General features: G+C 45.2%; 1 protein-coding gene across 1 annotated transcript in view; it reads right to left on the reverse strand.

Annotated features, from left to right (window-relative positions):
- Nucleotides 1-13,493, reverse strand: part of LOC140729414 (tumor protein p53-inducible protein 11-like) — a 148,792-nt gene extending 135,299 nt beyond the window's left edge. The window contains exon 1 of the mRNA XM_073049123.1: nt 13,342-13,493. The gene's annotated coding sequence lies outside the window, so the exon portion shown is untranslated. The remainder of the gene's footprint in view (nt 1-13,341) is intronic.
- Nucleotides 13,494-15,005: the final 1,512 nt, after the last annotated feature.

Genomic DNA, 15,005 nt, shown 5'->3' on the forward strand with positions numbered 1-15,005 from the left:
AATTTTCATCCCATTTAGAAACAAGTCCATGCTTTTATTCCTTCTACCAAAGTACATGAGCATACACTTCCCAACACCATTCCATCTCCCACTTCTTCACCCATTCTCTTAACCTGTAGCCTTCCTGCTTCCTCAAAATGACCTTTGTGGAAGGTCATATACCCCCTAATCATCCACAAACTTAGCCACAAAGTTGTCAATTCTGCCATCCAAATCACTGCAATGTGACATATATCATATGAAATATATGACATAGGGGTCCCAACATCGACCCCTGTAAACATCACTCATCACCAGCAGCCAATCAGAAAAGGCTTCCTTTATTCCTATTCTATGCCTCCTGCTAATCAGCCAGCTCTCTATCCATGGTAATACCTTTCATGTAATACCATAAGCAACCTCATATGTGGCACCTTGTCAAAGGCCTTCTGAAAATCCAAATAAACAACATCCACTGACTCTACTTTGTCTATCCTTTGTTGTTTCCTCAAAGAATTCCAGCCAATTATTTTCCCTTACGGAAAGCATGCTGACTTTGGCCTATTTTATCATGTGCTTTCAGAGACCTGAAACTTCATGCTTAACAACGGGCTCCAACACCTTCCCATCCACTGAGGTCCGTCTAACTGGCCTATTATTTCCTTTCTCCTGCCTCTTCCTTTCTCCTGCTTGTAGTGTGGGGTGACATTTGCAATTTTTTAGTCCTTGGAACAATGCCAGAATCTAGTGATTCTTGAAAGATCATTGTTAGTGTTTCAACAATCTCTTCAGCTACCTCTCTCAGGATCCTGGGGTATAGTTCATCTGGCCTATCCTCATGTAACAACTGCACTCACTTCCGCCCCAACACTCTCCAACTCCTGGCATACTGCTAGTGTCTTCCATAAAGATTGATGAAAAATACTTATTGAGCTCGTCCAACACTTCCTTGTCCCCCACGACTACCTCTCCAGCGTCACTTATCGGTGGCCTAATATCTATTCCTGCCTCTCTTTTACTCTATATAATTGAAAAGCTGTTGGTATCCTCTTTGATATTATTAGCTAGCTTACCTCCGTATTTAATCTTTTCTCTCCTTATGGCTTTTTTAGCTGCCTTCTGTTGTTTCTTTTTTAAATCTTTACAATCCTCTAACTTCCCACTAATTTTTGCTATATTATATGCCCTCTCTTTTGCCCATATCTGGCAGTGGATTCTGGATCAGAACAGCTGATTGGACAGAACTGTGACCATGGGTCACTTCTGTTTCTGCTGCCAACCATCTTTAGTCTGTATCCATGAAATAACAGTCCTTCTATGTACACCCTGTAGAAGTGATTTGCCAAAATTAGACATTCGAGTTCAAAGAAACATAGATTTCAGCTGAATGCACCAATTTTGAAATTGTTTCTTCTCCTCAGAAGGTTGAGAAGGAATGCATCAACTCCCCTTTGAATCTCTTTGCAGGGCAGATGTTGAGTAATACCAAGGCCCATCCCTGACCATGACCCTGCCCCCAGCTGGCTATTTTGCAAATTCTTCCTGCAGTGCTGTGAGTTTCTAGTGGGCATTCAGGTTTCCTCCCCCACTGTAAATTACGCCTTAGTGCAAGAATCAAAGCAGAGTCCCTCCTCAACCTTCTCTGAGTAACTCAATTGCTGCATTCAGCTGAAATGTCTCAACTCTTTTATAGAACCCAAGGTCTAATTTTGGTAAACCACTTCTGCATTTGAAAGCTCTGAGATCCTTCCTAAAGTGCTCTGTTCCAAACCGAAGGCATTACTCCATCTGAGGCCATTCCAGCACTTTATTCAGATTGCTATAACATGGTATTGGTTTATTATTGCCACATGTACCAAGATACAATGGAAAGCCTGTCTTGCGTACTCTTCGCATTGAGGCAAAACAAGGTAAAACAGCAAACAAAGTGCAGAGCAGATAAGCAATCAAGTGTAAGACCATTATGAGGTCAATGTCAGGCCAAAAGTCTATCTTTTCATACAAGCGGTCAATTCAAGAGACTGACAGCAGCAGGACAGAAGATGATATGTACTTTTAGGCTTTTGTACCTTCTGCTCAATGGGACAGAGAGAGGAAAGAGAATGTCTGGGAAGGGTGATGTATTTGATTGTGCTGGCTGTTTTACTGTGGCAGTGAGACTTCCTTCCATTTCGACTTCAGATCCCTTTTACTGAATGATGTTGCAGCATTTTTAACAGGTTCCTCATCTTCAAAGATTTTGCATGTGCATCTCTTCTTGCTCCTGCACAAACTTCGTTCAGTTTGTATTAATCGGTTCTCATCGCTCTCCCAAAGAAAAATGTATCACTTCACTGAATTACGTTTCATCTGTCGTGCTTTTTTTTAAGTTTTAGAACTTACCAAGATTGGGGAAGTCTAGATGATGGAGCACGAGTTAAATCCAGCCCAAATCAACTTAGTTTGACCAGCTGCCTCAGAAATTAAGAATATAAGAATCAAAGTATTTGAGCAAATTCGAATTATCTCCTACCTGTACAGAGGTTGTGGTGGTGGGGGTGGGGTTGTGGTGGTGGGGGAAGATGGAGGCCAGAGAAAGGATGCCAGACAAAGGTTCTAGGAGAGGAATGGACAGGGAGACACTAAGCTGGGGGAGGTCAGATATCAGTTGGGTTGGTTTGGGGGGGGGGTGTTCCTGATTACCTTGTCAGCAAAGAGGGTGGTTGTGTGAAAAGAGACATTTTGAGAGAGGAAAGGAGAGCTTTTGAAGAGAACACCCTCATGATCATCACAAACTCCCCAGCAGCAGTCTGCACAGAGTCAGGACTTTTGTCTCACATTAACTCAGGCTTCAACCCTCCATCCAAAACCAGCTTCAGTGATCCCTCAAATGCATACAGTACTCTGTGTGAGATGCAAGCAATTTGTGTGCATGGGTACACCAACCACCAAATCCCCAGTCTTCTGCAGGGATCTGAAAACAGCCCTCACTGCACAAAGATGTGGCAACTCTGGCCTCTGTCATTTGTAAGTTTGACACCCTACACGTTGTTGACATTCCTTGTTCGCTTCAGTGACCAGACGTAAAGTAACTTCTGGTCTGTCATTGATAGAAATCAGAAAGAGTAGGGTCTAAATTACCAGTCCTCGCTGGGACATCCACCATAAACATCTCTGTGAGCAGAGTATTTATGCATTACTCATCTCTTAGCCAGTATTTGTACATGGTGCTTCTAAACACTGACTAGCTTTCTTTGGGAGTCTTATCTCTAAGAGATTTTCCACCATTGTCGTTACTCAGAGATCTGTGCTTGTTGGAATTCACATGCAAAATACTGGGGGATATTCAAAGATTAGATAGTATCCACAGTCCTGATGGCCTTGGCCCAGAAATTATTCCCTTCTAAGGATGCTGCCTGATCTTCTGATATTCCCCAGCAATTTGTTTCTCAAGTTTTCCAGCACCCACAGAATCCTGTGTCTTTTGCTGGATTTATTCCATTCGCTTTTTGTAAACGCTGGTGTAATATTTCAATCTTCCAGTCTTCTGGCATCAGCCTCGTATCTATGGAGAAGTTAGTTTGTGTCCAGGCACTACAATTTTCCATCTTAAATTTCACATTAAGTGTTCTCTGTGATCCTGACTACAGTTTACATTCCGCAAACAAGCATTTGATGATTTGAATGCTGTGATTAGCAAATGTGAAACAGCCAACCCCCCCCCCCCCCCCCCCAATACTTTTCAAATCATTGTAATCATTGTTAGGGACTTCAATCAAGCTTGTTTGAGGAAATCTCAGCCCAATTAACATCAGTTTATCAGCTGCAGTACCGGGGATCCCAACACAATAGCCCACTGCTACACTACAATTAGAAATAGCTACTGTCTCATGCCTGGACAAGGTTTCAGGAAATCTGAGCACTTCACAGTCCTCCTCCTACCTGCAAAAAGGCAGAGGCTAAAGAGCAAAGCTCCAGGGATGAGGACAACAAAGAGGCGGCTGTGGGAGGCAGAGGAGTGGCTATAAGATTGTGCCCACTTTGACCATCAGAACTTTCAGAAACTCCACAGCGCCCAACGGCCCTGTGATTTCAGTCTCTGAGGCCAACTTGAGAGCACCTTTCAGGAAGGTGAACCCACAGAAATCATCCAGCCCATTCGGGGTACATGGTCAAGTACTAAAGACTTGTGTTGATCAACTGGCTGGAGTGCTCACCAATATCCTTAACCTCTCACTTTGGCAGTCTAAGGTACCCAATAAGGCTTTGATTATATCGGTGCCTAAGAAGTACGTGGTAACCTGCCTCAATGACTATCATCCAGTAGCACTTACATCCACTGTGAGGAAGTGTTTTGAGAGGTTAGCGATGAAACATATCAGGTCCTGCCAGAAGTGATTTGGATCCACTCCAGTTTGCCTACTGTCACGACAGATCAACAGTAGATGACATTTCAATGGCTCTTTAATTAATCCTGAAACATCTGGACAGCAAAGATGCACAGATCAGAATGCTCTTCATTAACTTCAGCTTGGCATTCAATATAAAGCTTCAGGTGCTAGGCCTCAATACCTCCTTTTACAACAAGATCCTGGAATTCCTCACTCTCAGACCCTGATCAGTCCGGATTGGCAACAGTATCCCCTCCACAATCACCATCAGCACAACTGCACCACGAGGCTGTGCACTTAGAGACTGAAAATCTGGCTGAGTGGTGTCATGACAACCACCTCTCACTCAACGTCAGTAAGGCAAGGAATTATTATCGACTTCAGAAGGAGGAAATCAGAGGTCCATGAGCCAGTCCTCATCAGGGAATCAGAGGAGGAGAGGATCAGCAACTTTAATTTGCTCAGTGTTAACATTTCACAGGATCTGTCCTGGGTCTGGCACATGAATGCCATTACCGAAGCAAGCATGGCAGCACTTCTACTTTCTTATCACAGTGAATGGCTGTGCTGGCTAGAAGGGCCAAATGGCCTACTCCTGCACCTACTGTCTATTGTCTATTGTTTGTGAAGATTTGGCATGTCATCTAAAACTCTGACAAACTTTTATAGGTGTGTGGTGGAGAGCAGATTGACTGGTTGCATCACAGCCTGGTATGGAAATGCCAATGTCCTTGAATGAAAAAGCCTACAAAATGTAGTGAATGCTGCCCAGTCCATCATGGGTCAAGCCCTCCCCACCACTGAGCACATCTACATCAAGTGCTGTCACAGGAAAGCAGCATCCATCATCAAAGACCTCCATCGTTCAGGACATGCTCTCTTCTTGCTGCTGCCACCAGGAAGGAGGTACAGGAGCCTCAGGACCCACACCACTAGGTTCAGGAATAGTTATTACCCCTCAACCATCAGCTCTTGAACCAGAGGAAATAACTTCATTCACCCCATCACGGAACTGTTCCCACAATGTAAGGACTCACGTTCAAGGACTCTTCATCTCATGTTCTCAATATTTATTGCTTATTTATTATTATTATTATTATTATTATTATTATTATTATTTTTCTTCTCTTTATTTTTGTATTTGCACAGTTGATGTTTTTCACATTGGTTGTTGTCTGTCCTCTGGATGTGGTCTTTCTTGATTCTATTGTGTTTCTTGTATTTATTGTTATTGCCCGCAAGAAAATGAATCTCAGGCTTGTATATTGTGACAAAATATGTACTTTGATGATATACTTACTTTGAACTTTGAACATTAACCTAAGATTCAGACCTTCCAACCCTACCATTTAATGAACTACCTTCTAATTATTGCACCTTCCTTTATCTGTTTTTATCCAACATACAAATATCTCAATTACATCCTCCGTTATGCACAACCAGTACCATTCTTCCTGTCATGAAGAAGGATACAACATAAGCAATTTGTGCCTTAGCAATAATCCCCTGCTCCCACGACAACCCATCCCTAATCACCCCTGCCATCAGAAGATTATGTCCATTTTGGTTCCTCTTCTGACCGCTTCCATGTAACTATCACCTACAGCATGTCCTGGTCCAACCATGTAGACACCATGTCCAAGAAAGCACACTAGCACCTCTACTTCCTAAGGAAATTGGGCATGTCCCCTATGAACTGCACCAAGTTTTATGGACACACCATACAGAGTATTCTATCCAGATGCATTACAGCTTGGCATGGCAACCATTCGACCCAAAACCACAAGACATTGCAGAGAGTTGCATCAACAGCCCTATCTATCATGGAACTCAATCTCCCCTCGAGTTGATAGCAGGAAAGCTTAGGATCTGAGGGTACAGCCTTAGAATAAAGGGATGCCGCATTAAGATGAGGAGTATCTTCAGCCAGAGGGTAGTGAATATGTAGAATCCATGGCTACAGAGGGCTGTGGAGGTAAAGATTTACAACTTCTTGAATGGCCAAGAGAAAGCTGAAGATTGGGCTTGAGGCCAGCCACCCCCGAAACTCCCTTCTTCCGTTTCTCATCAGGCAGAAGATACAACAGCTTAAAAACATGTACCACCGGGCTGAACGACAGCTGCAATCCCACTGCTAGAAGAGCTGTGAATGACTTCTCCTATGATAAAGATGAAATCTTGATTTCACAATTTACTTCACTTATATCTATTTGCCCGCCTGCACTGCATTTTCTGTCATTGCAACATTATATTCTGAACTCTGTTATTCCTTTTCCTCTTGTACTACTTTAATGTATTTATGTTTTGCAATGGTCCGACCAGATGACAGACAATCATTGTATCTCGGCACGTGATAGTAATAAACTATTGACCACATACTACTAATTTAAATGCTTATTCAAAACCCACTGGCTTGCCTTTTCTGTTAGTGTCCAGTTTCCTTATTCTTTATCACACCTCTACTTTCTACATTCAACTTGAGTGTTTTAATGGAGCTTATATTTGATACATGCCCTTTTTATGCCTTATTTTGTACTTTCTTGTTATCCTCATTGGAGTGCATCAGTTTCTACACCTAGCTCGCTCTTCACTTTTACCTGACAACTTTTGATTCCAACCTACATGGACAGTTTCTTTCTGTCCTCTTTTAGTTAATAATTATTATATGTTTGACTATTCTTTGATTTTTTTTCAATAATTATTTTAGGCAGGACAATGTTATGATCACTAATCCCGCATATACTTCTCCCTCTGAAGGATACTCCATTTACTTTTTAATTGCTTCTCAGTTGATCTGGACACACGAAATAGCAAAGCTTTTCTTGCAGACATTGCTTTACATGGTTTAGCATTGTCTAACAGCTACAGGTGCAAACTTCCAGGGCTCTTCACTCAACACTGATGTTCAAAGTTCAAAGTATGTATATGTCACTATACACAAACCTGAGACTCATTTTCTTGTGAGCGTTCATAGTAGATTAATGAATCATTGGAAAACTACATAGAAAAACTGACAACAACCTATGGAATCATTTCCTTGTTGAGGTGAGTAAAGTTATCCATGCTGGTTCAGCAGCCTGATGGTTGAAGGGTAATAACTGTTCCTGAACCTAGTGGTGTGGGAGTTAAGGCTCCTTCCTGATGGCAGCAGCAAGAAGAGAGCATGGCCTGGTGTTTGGGGTTCTTGATGATGTACACTGCTTTTTTGTGGAAGTGCTTCTTATAGATTTGCTCTGTGGTGGGGAGGGCTTTTCCTGTGATGGGTTGGACTGCATTATTTTCTGTAGGCTTTTCCATTCTTGGGCACTGGTCTTTCCATGTAGATATTCATGGCCATTTTTTTCTGCTTGCACTATCTCATTGCTGACCAGGTTTCCTGTCCCCATAAAACTGACTCCAGGAGAAATGGGTGTTAGTTTTTGGCAAAGTGCCGATATTTCTGTGAGATGCACATACTGCTCACCTGCAATGAGTTCAGTACAAATAAAACAAAGGAGGGGGAGGAGGAGTATGAGGGACTTTGAAACCAATACAATTTGGGATACACCTGTGGAAAAATATGACATTGGCTCTCAAGGTCAACCTGTAATGGTCCACGCTGGGACAGCTAGTCAGTCACTCATGTGCTGACTCTCTCTTACCACTCCACCCAATGTTAAACCTCATTTCTTTTAACATAGAGCTTCTTAAATCAGCTACCAGTACCAGGGACTAAAGGGCCGCTACCACCTAACCTCATGACATTTTGAACAAAATAGAAGCCTGTTACAAGGCTAATAATAAACAGGACTGGAACATATCTCTTAAACATGAGAAAGACAGCAGATGCTGGAAAACCAAAGCAACACTGGAGGAACTCAGCAGGCCAGGCAACATCTGTAGAAATGGATAAACAGTTCATGTTTTGGGCTGAAACCCTTCTTTACGACTAAAGAAGGGTCACGAAGAATAGTCTCGGCCTGTTTACTCAACTGTTTATTCATTTCTATAAAAGCTGCCTGACCTACTGAGATGCTCCGGCATTTTGTGTGTGTTGCTTAGGAACACAACTCTGCCCTATGTATATTAAGGCACCACACATACACTAACTAATATCTTGGCTATTTTTGAATTCTGTCACTGTAAAAAGGTTGTGTCATTCCAAGTTCTCGTCACTAGAAGTCACTAGAGTGTTTATATAGCTTACCTTTACTTGGAACACCTTAACTAACAATGTGGAATGAGGTCGACTCAGATCAGGCAATTGAGAGATAACCAAATGTCGCCATTGTGCTCCTCACCACTTGGTTAAGTGCACCAGTATCCACACTTAATCTTTCACTGACAGGATGAATAACACAGCACCTCTGACTACAACTTAGCACTTGTGGAGCAATCTTGACACCTACTCACTGATCCACAAATACACAACTTGTGCACATCTAAGGCAGTGTTGAGATAATTACCAGCCAACAGTTTAGGAGACATGGCTACACTGAGTGGAACATTAAAATGTCAGAATCAATCATCAGCTCATGTTTGATTTGGAACCAGATGTCACCAGCTTCTGACGTGGCCCAAGTGCGGAGTGAGAGACACTGAAACGGGTCGACATTTCACAGACTTTAATGCGAACAGTGTGAAAGGGAAAAGAAAACAAAAAACACTAGGCCAAACAGGGCCATTAACTAAAACTCTCAAATGGAAAATGAAGCCCACACTGCGGCTGAAAAGAACAACTAAGAATAAAACAAATCTCTAGTCTTCAGAGTCAGTTGACTCGACAGTCCAATTTCTCAGGCAAGGCCGCATGCAAAGAGGCAGCAAAGCGTTACTGTGCTATGTCCAAGTTTCGACAAATACTACAACGGAATGAACGGAGTTAAATACTATCACAATGAAATAATTAGCTGACAAGTGTATATTCACAAGCACAATTGCCAGATCTGCTGCGCTGCCGAATCCGTGGTTGTGACACCAGAGCCACTAGCATTATCAATAACACATCATACAGTTAGTGGCCAGTTTATTGGGTACCCCTGTACACCTGCTCATTAATGTAAATATCAAATCATATGGCAACTCAAAAGCATGCAGACATGGCCAAGGGGTTCAGCTGGTGTTCAGACCAAACATCAGAATGAGGAAGAAATGTGATCACAGTGACTTTGACCATGGATTAATTGTTGATGCTAGATAGGGTGGTTTGAGTATCTCAGAAGCTACTGATCTCCTGGGATTTTCACACACAACAGCCTCTAGGATTTGCAGAGAATGGAGCAAAAAATGAAAAAAAAATCTCGTGAGCAGCAATTCTGTGGGTCAACACGAGGAAATTTGTAGATGCTGGAAATTCAAACAACACACACAAAATGCTGATGGAACACAGCAGGCCAGGCAGCATCGATAGGGAGAAGCATTGTCAACATTTTGGGCCGAGACCCTTCGTCAGGACTAACTGAAAGGAAAGATAGTAAGAGATTTGAAAGCAGTGGGGGGAGGGGGAAATGTGAAATGATAGGAGAAGACCGGAGGGGGTGGGATGAAGCTAAGAGCTGGAAAGGTGATTGGCGAAAGTGATACAGAGCTGAAGAAGGGAAAGGATCATGGGACGGGAGGCCTCGGGAGAAAGAAAGGGGGTGGGGAGCACCAGAGGGAGATGGCGAACAGGCAAAGTGATGGGCAGAGAGAGAGAAAAAAAGAACAACTAAATATGTCAGGAATGGGGTAAGAAGGGGAGGAGGGGCATTAACAGAAGTTAGAAAAGTCAATGTTAATGCAGTGTTAATGCCCTCGTTTCCAGCTCTCAGCTCCGTCTCACCCCCTCCGGTCTTCTCCTATCATTTCGCATTTCCCCCTCCCCCCACTACTTTCAAATCTCTTAGTATCTTTCCTTTCGGTTAATCCTGATGAAGGGTCTCAACCCGAAACGTCGACAGTGCTTCTCCTTATAGATGCTGCCTGGCCTGCTGTGTTCCACCAGCATTTTGTGTGTGTTCTGTGGGTCAAAATGTCTTGTTAATGAGAGGCCACAGGAGAATGGTCAGACTGGTTCAAGCTGACAGAATCTCCAATAGCCATGCATTGAAACAGTAGTGTGCAGGAGCACCTCTGAATGGTCCTTAAAAAGGATGGGCTACAGCAGCAGAAGACCACAAACACACACTCCACGACCACTTTACCAGGTACACGAGGTACCTAATGAAGAGGCCACTGAGTGTATATTATCAATACATAACTACAGGCAATAATAAACTCCATAGGCCATCATGTTACAGGTAAGTGAACTAAGTGAGTGCAGTCTGTATATTGCTGGACTTCCTGGCTTGGAACTGCACAGCTGATTGCCCATACAAGTTATCTGTTAGATTTCAGAGAGTATGGGAGGGGTTTGAGGGGCCGCACAGAGGCAAGGTTCAGGCAATCGGTCACTGTCACACCTCTGTTCATTGAACGAGATTCTCAGCTCTCAATCCACAGAACGGCTTGTGAAGCAACGTGGCTGCTCAGTGAGAGGGGGGGCTCTAGGGAGTGCCGAGGGACAGAGGGGACAAGTCTGAGGATCCCTGGCGGCGGATAAAGCGGTGAGGAAGCCAGACTGGATACTTGCCTTCATTAGCCGGGACACATAATATAAAACATTAATTGGACCACAGCTGCGATATTGAGTAGGAAGGATGTGATTGCACTGGAGAGTGGGGGGAGGAAAGTGACCAGGATGTGACCTGGGTTGGAATGTTGTGAAGAGAGACTGGATTGACAGGATTTGTCTACCTTGCAGTGGAGGAGGCTACGAGAGAGATCTGACAGAGGAACATGAAGTTATAAAGGCATAGAGAGTTAAAAAAAATCTCCTTAACAGAGTTATCTCTGACTGAAGAACAGTAGCCCAGGGATCTAGGCCAGGATCGAGGAAAATTCTTTCAGCCAGAGGATGGTAATTTGACTAGCCCTGACATATGCGCTCTTGCGGGTTGGAATGTTGGAGTGCCCTGTCATCGCCCTGAATACAGCAACAATGCACCTGCCAACACAAACCTGTCTTTGCCCCCCCCCCCATTCCATGCTGCTGAGGCGAGGGGTTGGGATGGAGAAGGGAGTGAGTTCTAGTAGGGTAGGGGAGTTCACAGAGGGACCACCTACAGCGAGCATTGTCCTCAGCTAGCACCCTCATCTTCTAGTAGGGTAGGGGAGTTCACAGAGGGACCACCTACAGCGAGCATTGCCCTCAGCTAGCACCCTCATCTGTGAGGGCTGAGTAGAGTGTGAGAGTTCATTCGGCTTCACCTCCAACTCACCAACGGTCAATCAAAATCCGTTACCTCATGACACCATGCAGATAACATCACTATTGCTTCATTTCACTTTTGCCTTAATTTAGAAATCGTGGTTAATCCAAGATTTTAAAGCCTCCCCAATCATTTATATCTAAACCGCAGTCTGATCATTCACGACATATCGCCAAGCCCAACCCAGCAGGTTCATCCGAGTCGGTGTCTCATTCATTCTGAAGTGCGTGGAGGGAACTGCAGACCAGACAATGGACTCCGGCCACAGGCACGCAGTCCTCCTCACAGATGCCGCCTATCCCGCCGAACGTTTACAGCCTCTCACTCCACTCCGGGCATCCCCACCAACCTCAGAGGCTCTGTCTCATTTTCAGGAATTAAATCTTCAGCTGGGAGCGGGCGAATCGTTCTCCGTGCGTGTGTTAGTTTGCGTGAGATCGGACCGGTTGCTCTACAACATTTTGCAGAGTAACGTGGGGAGTTTGTAGCTGTTGTCCTGGGACCGCTGCCCCGCGAGGATCCTCGGACTTGTTGTCTTTAGAGTGTCAGAACAGTGTGTTCTACCTGGAACACGGCCTACTTCTGCAGGGAGCTCCGGGCCAAGGCACCAATGGAAACAGCCCGTTCACCCCCCCCCCCACCCCCCATCCTCCCCAGGCGGGCTCCGGGGTGCCGAGCAGCCCTGGGACACTTCGCTCTACCCGGGAGGGTGGGATGGGGTTCTCAGTCAGGCGGGACAGTTCCCCGCTCACACGGGTTTCTGGCGCCCGGGACACACATCACTCTCTTCTGTGCGCCCCGGGCTAAAGGTACACTGATCCTCTGCCCTCTGCGTTACCGTGCGTATCACTTTGCATCCTACAGTCAGTCCCTGTCCACCCGGGAGCTGGTTACTCCCCACATTCGGGTCAGAGAGTCCTAGGAATGTCGGCCCGATTCCATCACGCCGACAGCAACGTCTACCTGAATGGGACCCATTCACCCGCATTCGGTCCACGTCCAATCTTTCCTTCTGGGTACTTATCCAAAAGTTTTTTTCATCACTGTAATTGCAGCCGTCTCTACCACTTTCTCCGGCAGCTCGTTCACATCCTGCCTGACAATTTACCCCTCCGATCATTTTTAAATCACCCACTCACCTGAAACCTCTGCCGTCTCGTTTTAGACTCACTGGCTCTGGGAAAGAGGTTGTGACAACCTATCATATCTTTGCCCTTCATAACGTTTTAAACTTCTATAACCGCTGGGCAGAAGTTCATCTCTCTTCTCCTCTTTGGAAATCTATCGTTCCCTATCGTGGAGATGTTATTCGTTATCCGGGAGTTCCTCGCTGTTATTTAGGAATCCCTAACTCTCTGTCCCGGCGTCATTCGCTCGTTGTCTCGAAGTCCCTCACTCTCCAGCTAACAATCTGTTCTACAGTCCGTCGCTCTCCATTGCGGAGTTGTCCGTGGTCCATTGGTCCCTTTCCGTTTGTCTGCCACCCTCCCTTCCCGGATCCCTTCATCACTCACTCTCTCCCACCTCCCTATCAGAGTCTCTACCCCTCTGTCCCGAAGCCGGTCCACTCTCCTTTCGACAGTTCCTCTCTGAGCGGGAGTGCCGCCAGCCATTCACCCTCGCCCTGACCAGGCTCGTCAAACCCCACTCGGTCCCGGTCGCGATCACCAAACTTCGCAGCACTTTGCACAATGTGAAATCCCCGCGCTGCAGAGCTCACTCACCTGGAGAGTGTGGGCACTGGCATGCACCCCGCTGCCACCCAGGATCCCGCTCTGCCTCGCCGCCCACGGCGTCCCAGTGCAACACCCTGAGCCGAGAGCAGCGCCCAGTGCACTGAACCGGGGCCGGCGACGGCGTATTACCTGCAATAGACGCGCCCCAGTACCGTAATACCGCCAGTGAAAGGGACGTTCACCTAATAAATGCGCACTCCACAGCTGTATTACTTCCAGGGGCGGGAGGCGAGCAGGGCAGAGCAATTCACCCAGTACTGTAGATGTTCATCGTTGTACCATAACCCTTCGAACGAAACTGATAGTTCACTGCTCTGTTTCCCTATGACTCGCTATACCTTCGGTACTACAACAAGATGGCAAAATAATGCATCAGAATCAGGTTTAACATCACCGGCATATTCGTGAAGTGTATTAATTTTGCGGTAGCAGTACAGTGCAGTACATAATAATAGGGAAAAAAAGAAAACTGAATTACAGTAAGTATATATGTGCATAAAATAGTTAACTTGAATAACTAGTGCAAAAAAAGGACATAAAAAAGTAGTGAGGTAGTGTTCATGGGTTCAAAGTCCATTCAGAAGTAGGATGGCAGAGGGGAAGGAGCTGTTCCTGAATTGTTGAGTGTGTACCTTCAAGTTTCTGTACCTCCTTCCTGATGGTAGCAATGAGAAGAGGGCACGCCCTGGGTGGTGGGGGTCCTTAATGAGGGACATCGTATTTTTGAGGTACCGCTCCTTGAAGATGTCCCAAATACTACGGAGACTAGTGCCCATGATGGAGCTGACTAACTTTACATCTCTCTGCAGCTTACTTTGATCCTATGTAGTAGCCCCACCTCCCCCCACCGCCACATATCAGACGGTGATGCAGCCAGTTAGAATGCTCTCCACCGTACATCTGTAGAAATTTGCGAGTGTTTTTGGTGACATTCCAAATCCTCTCAAATTCCTAATGAAATATAGTCACAGTCTTGTCTTCTTTGTAGCTGCACTGATACGTTGGGTCCAGGTTAGGTCCTCAGAGATATTGACACCCAGGAACTTGAAATTGCTCACTCTTTCCTCTCTGAGGTCTGGTGTGGTTCCCTCATCTTACCCATTCTGAAGTTGACAATTTGGTCTTACTGACATGGAGTGCAAGGTTGTTGCTGCGACACCACTCAACCAGCTGGTATATCTTGCTCCTGTACACCCTCTCATCATCATCTGAGATTCTACCAACAATGGCTATATACATATAGATTTACAGCCCTGCCTAGCCACATGATGAGAAAGTAGAGCAGCGGGCTAAGCACACATGCCCGTAGTGGGCCAATGTTGATTGTCAGCGAGGTGGAGATGTTACTTCCAATCCACACAGATTGTGGTCTTCTGGTTAGGAAGTCAAGGATACAGTTACAGAGGCCCAGGTTCTGGAGGTTTTCGATCAGAAGTGTAGGAATGATTGTGTTAAACACTGAGATGTGACTGTCACTTTTCTTCCATAAGTACCCCCAGTAATTTTCATCTATAGCAGTGCCCTGGGATGGAAGACTCCTGGTCCATGGGTTCTGCAGTGAATCATGTAGGGTCTAGGGAATGTTCTGCAGACAGGGCAAGGGTAGGTCATTGGAGTGTCTGAATAGGATGTCTGTGAGGTGCTTCTCTCTC

The sequence above is a fragment of the Hemitrygon akajei genome, chromosome 6 (genome assembly GCF_048418815.1).
Source record: "Hemitrygon akajei chromosome 6, sHemAka1.3, whole genome shotgun sequence".
In the NCBI taxonomy this organism is placed as follows: domain Eukaryota; kingdom Metazoa; phylum Chordata; class Chondrichthyes; order Myliobatiformes; family Dasyatidae; genus Hemitrygon; species Hemitrygon akajei.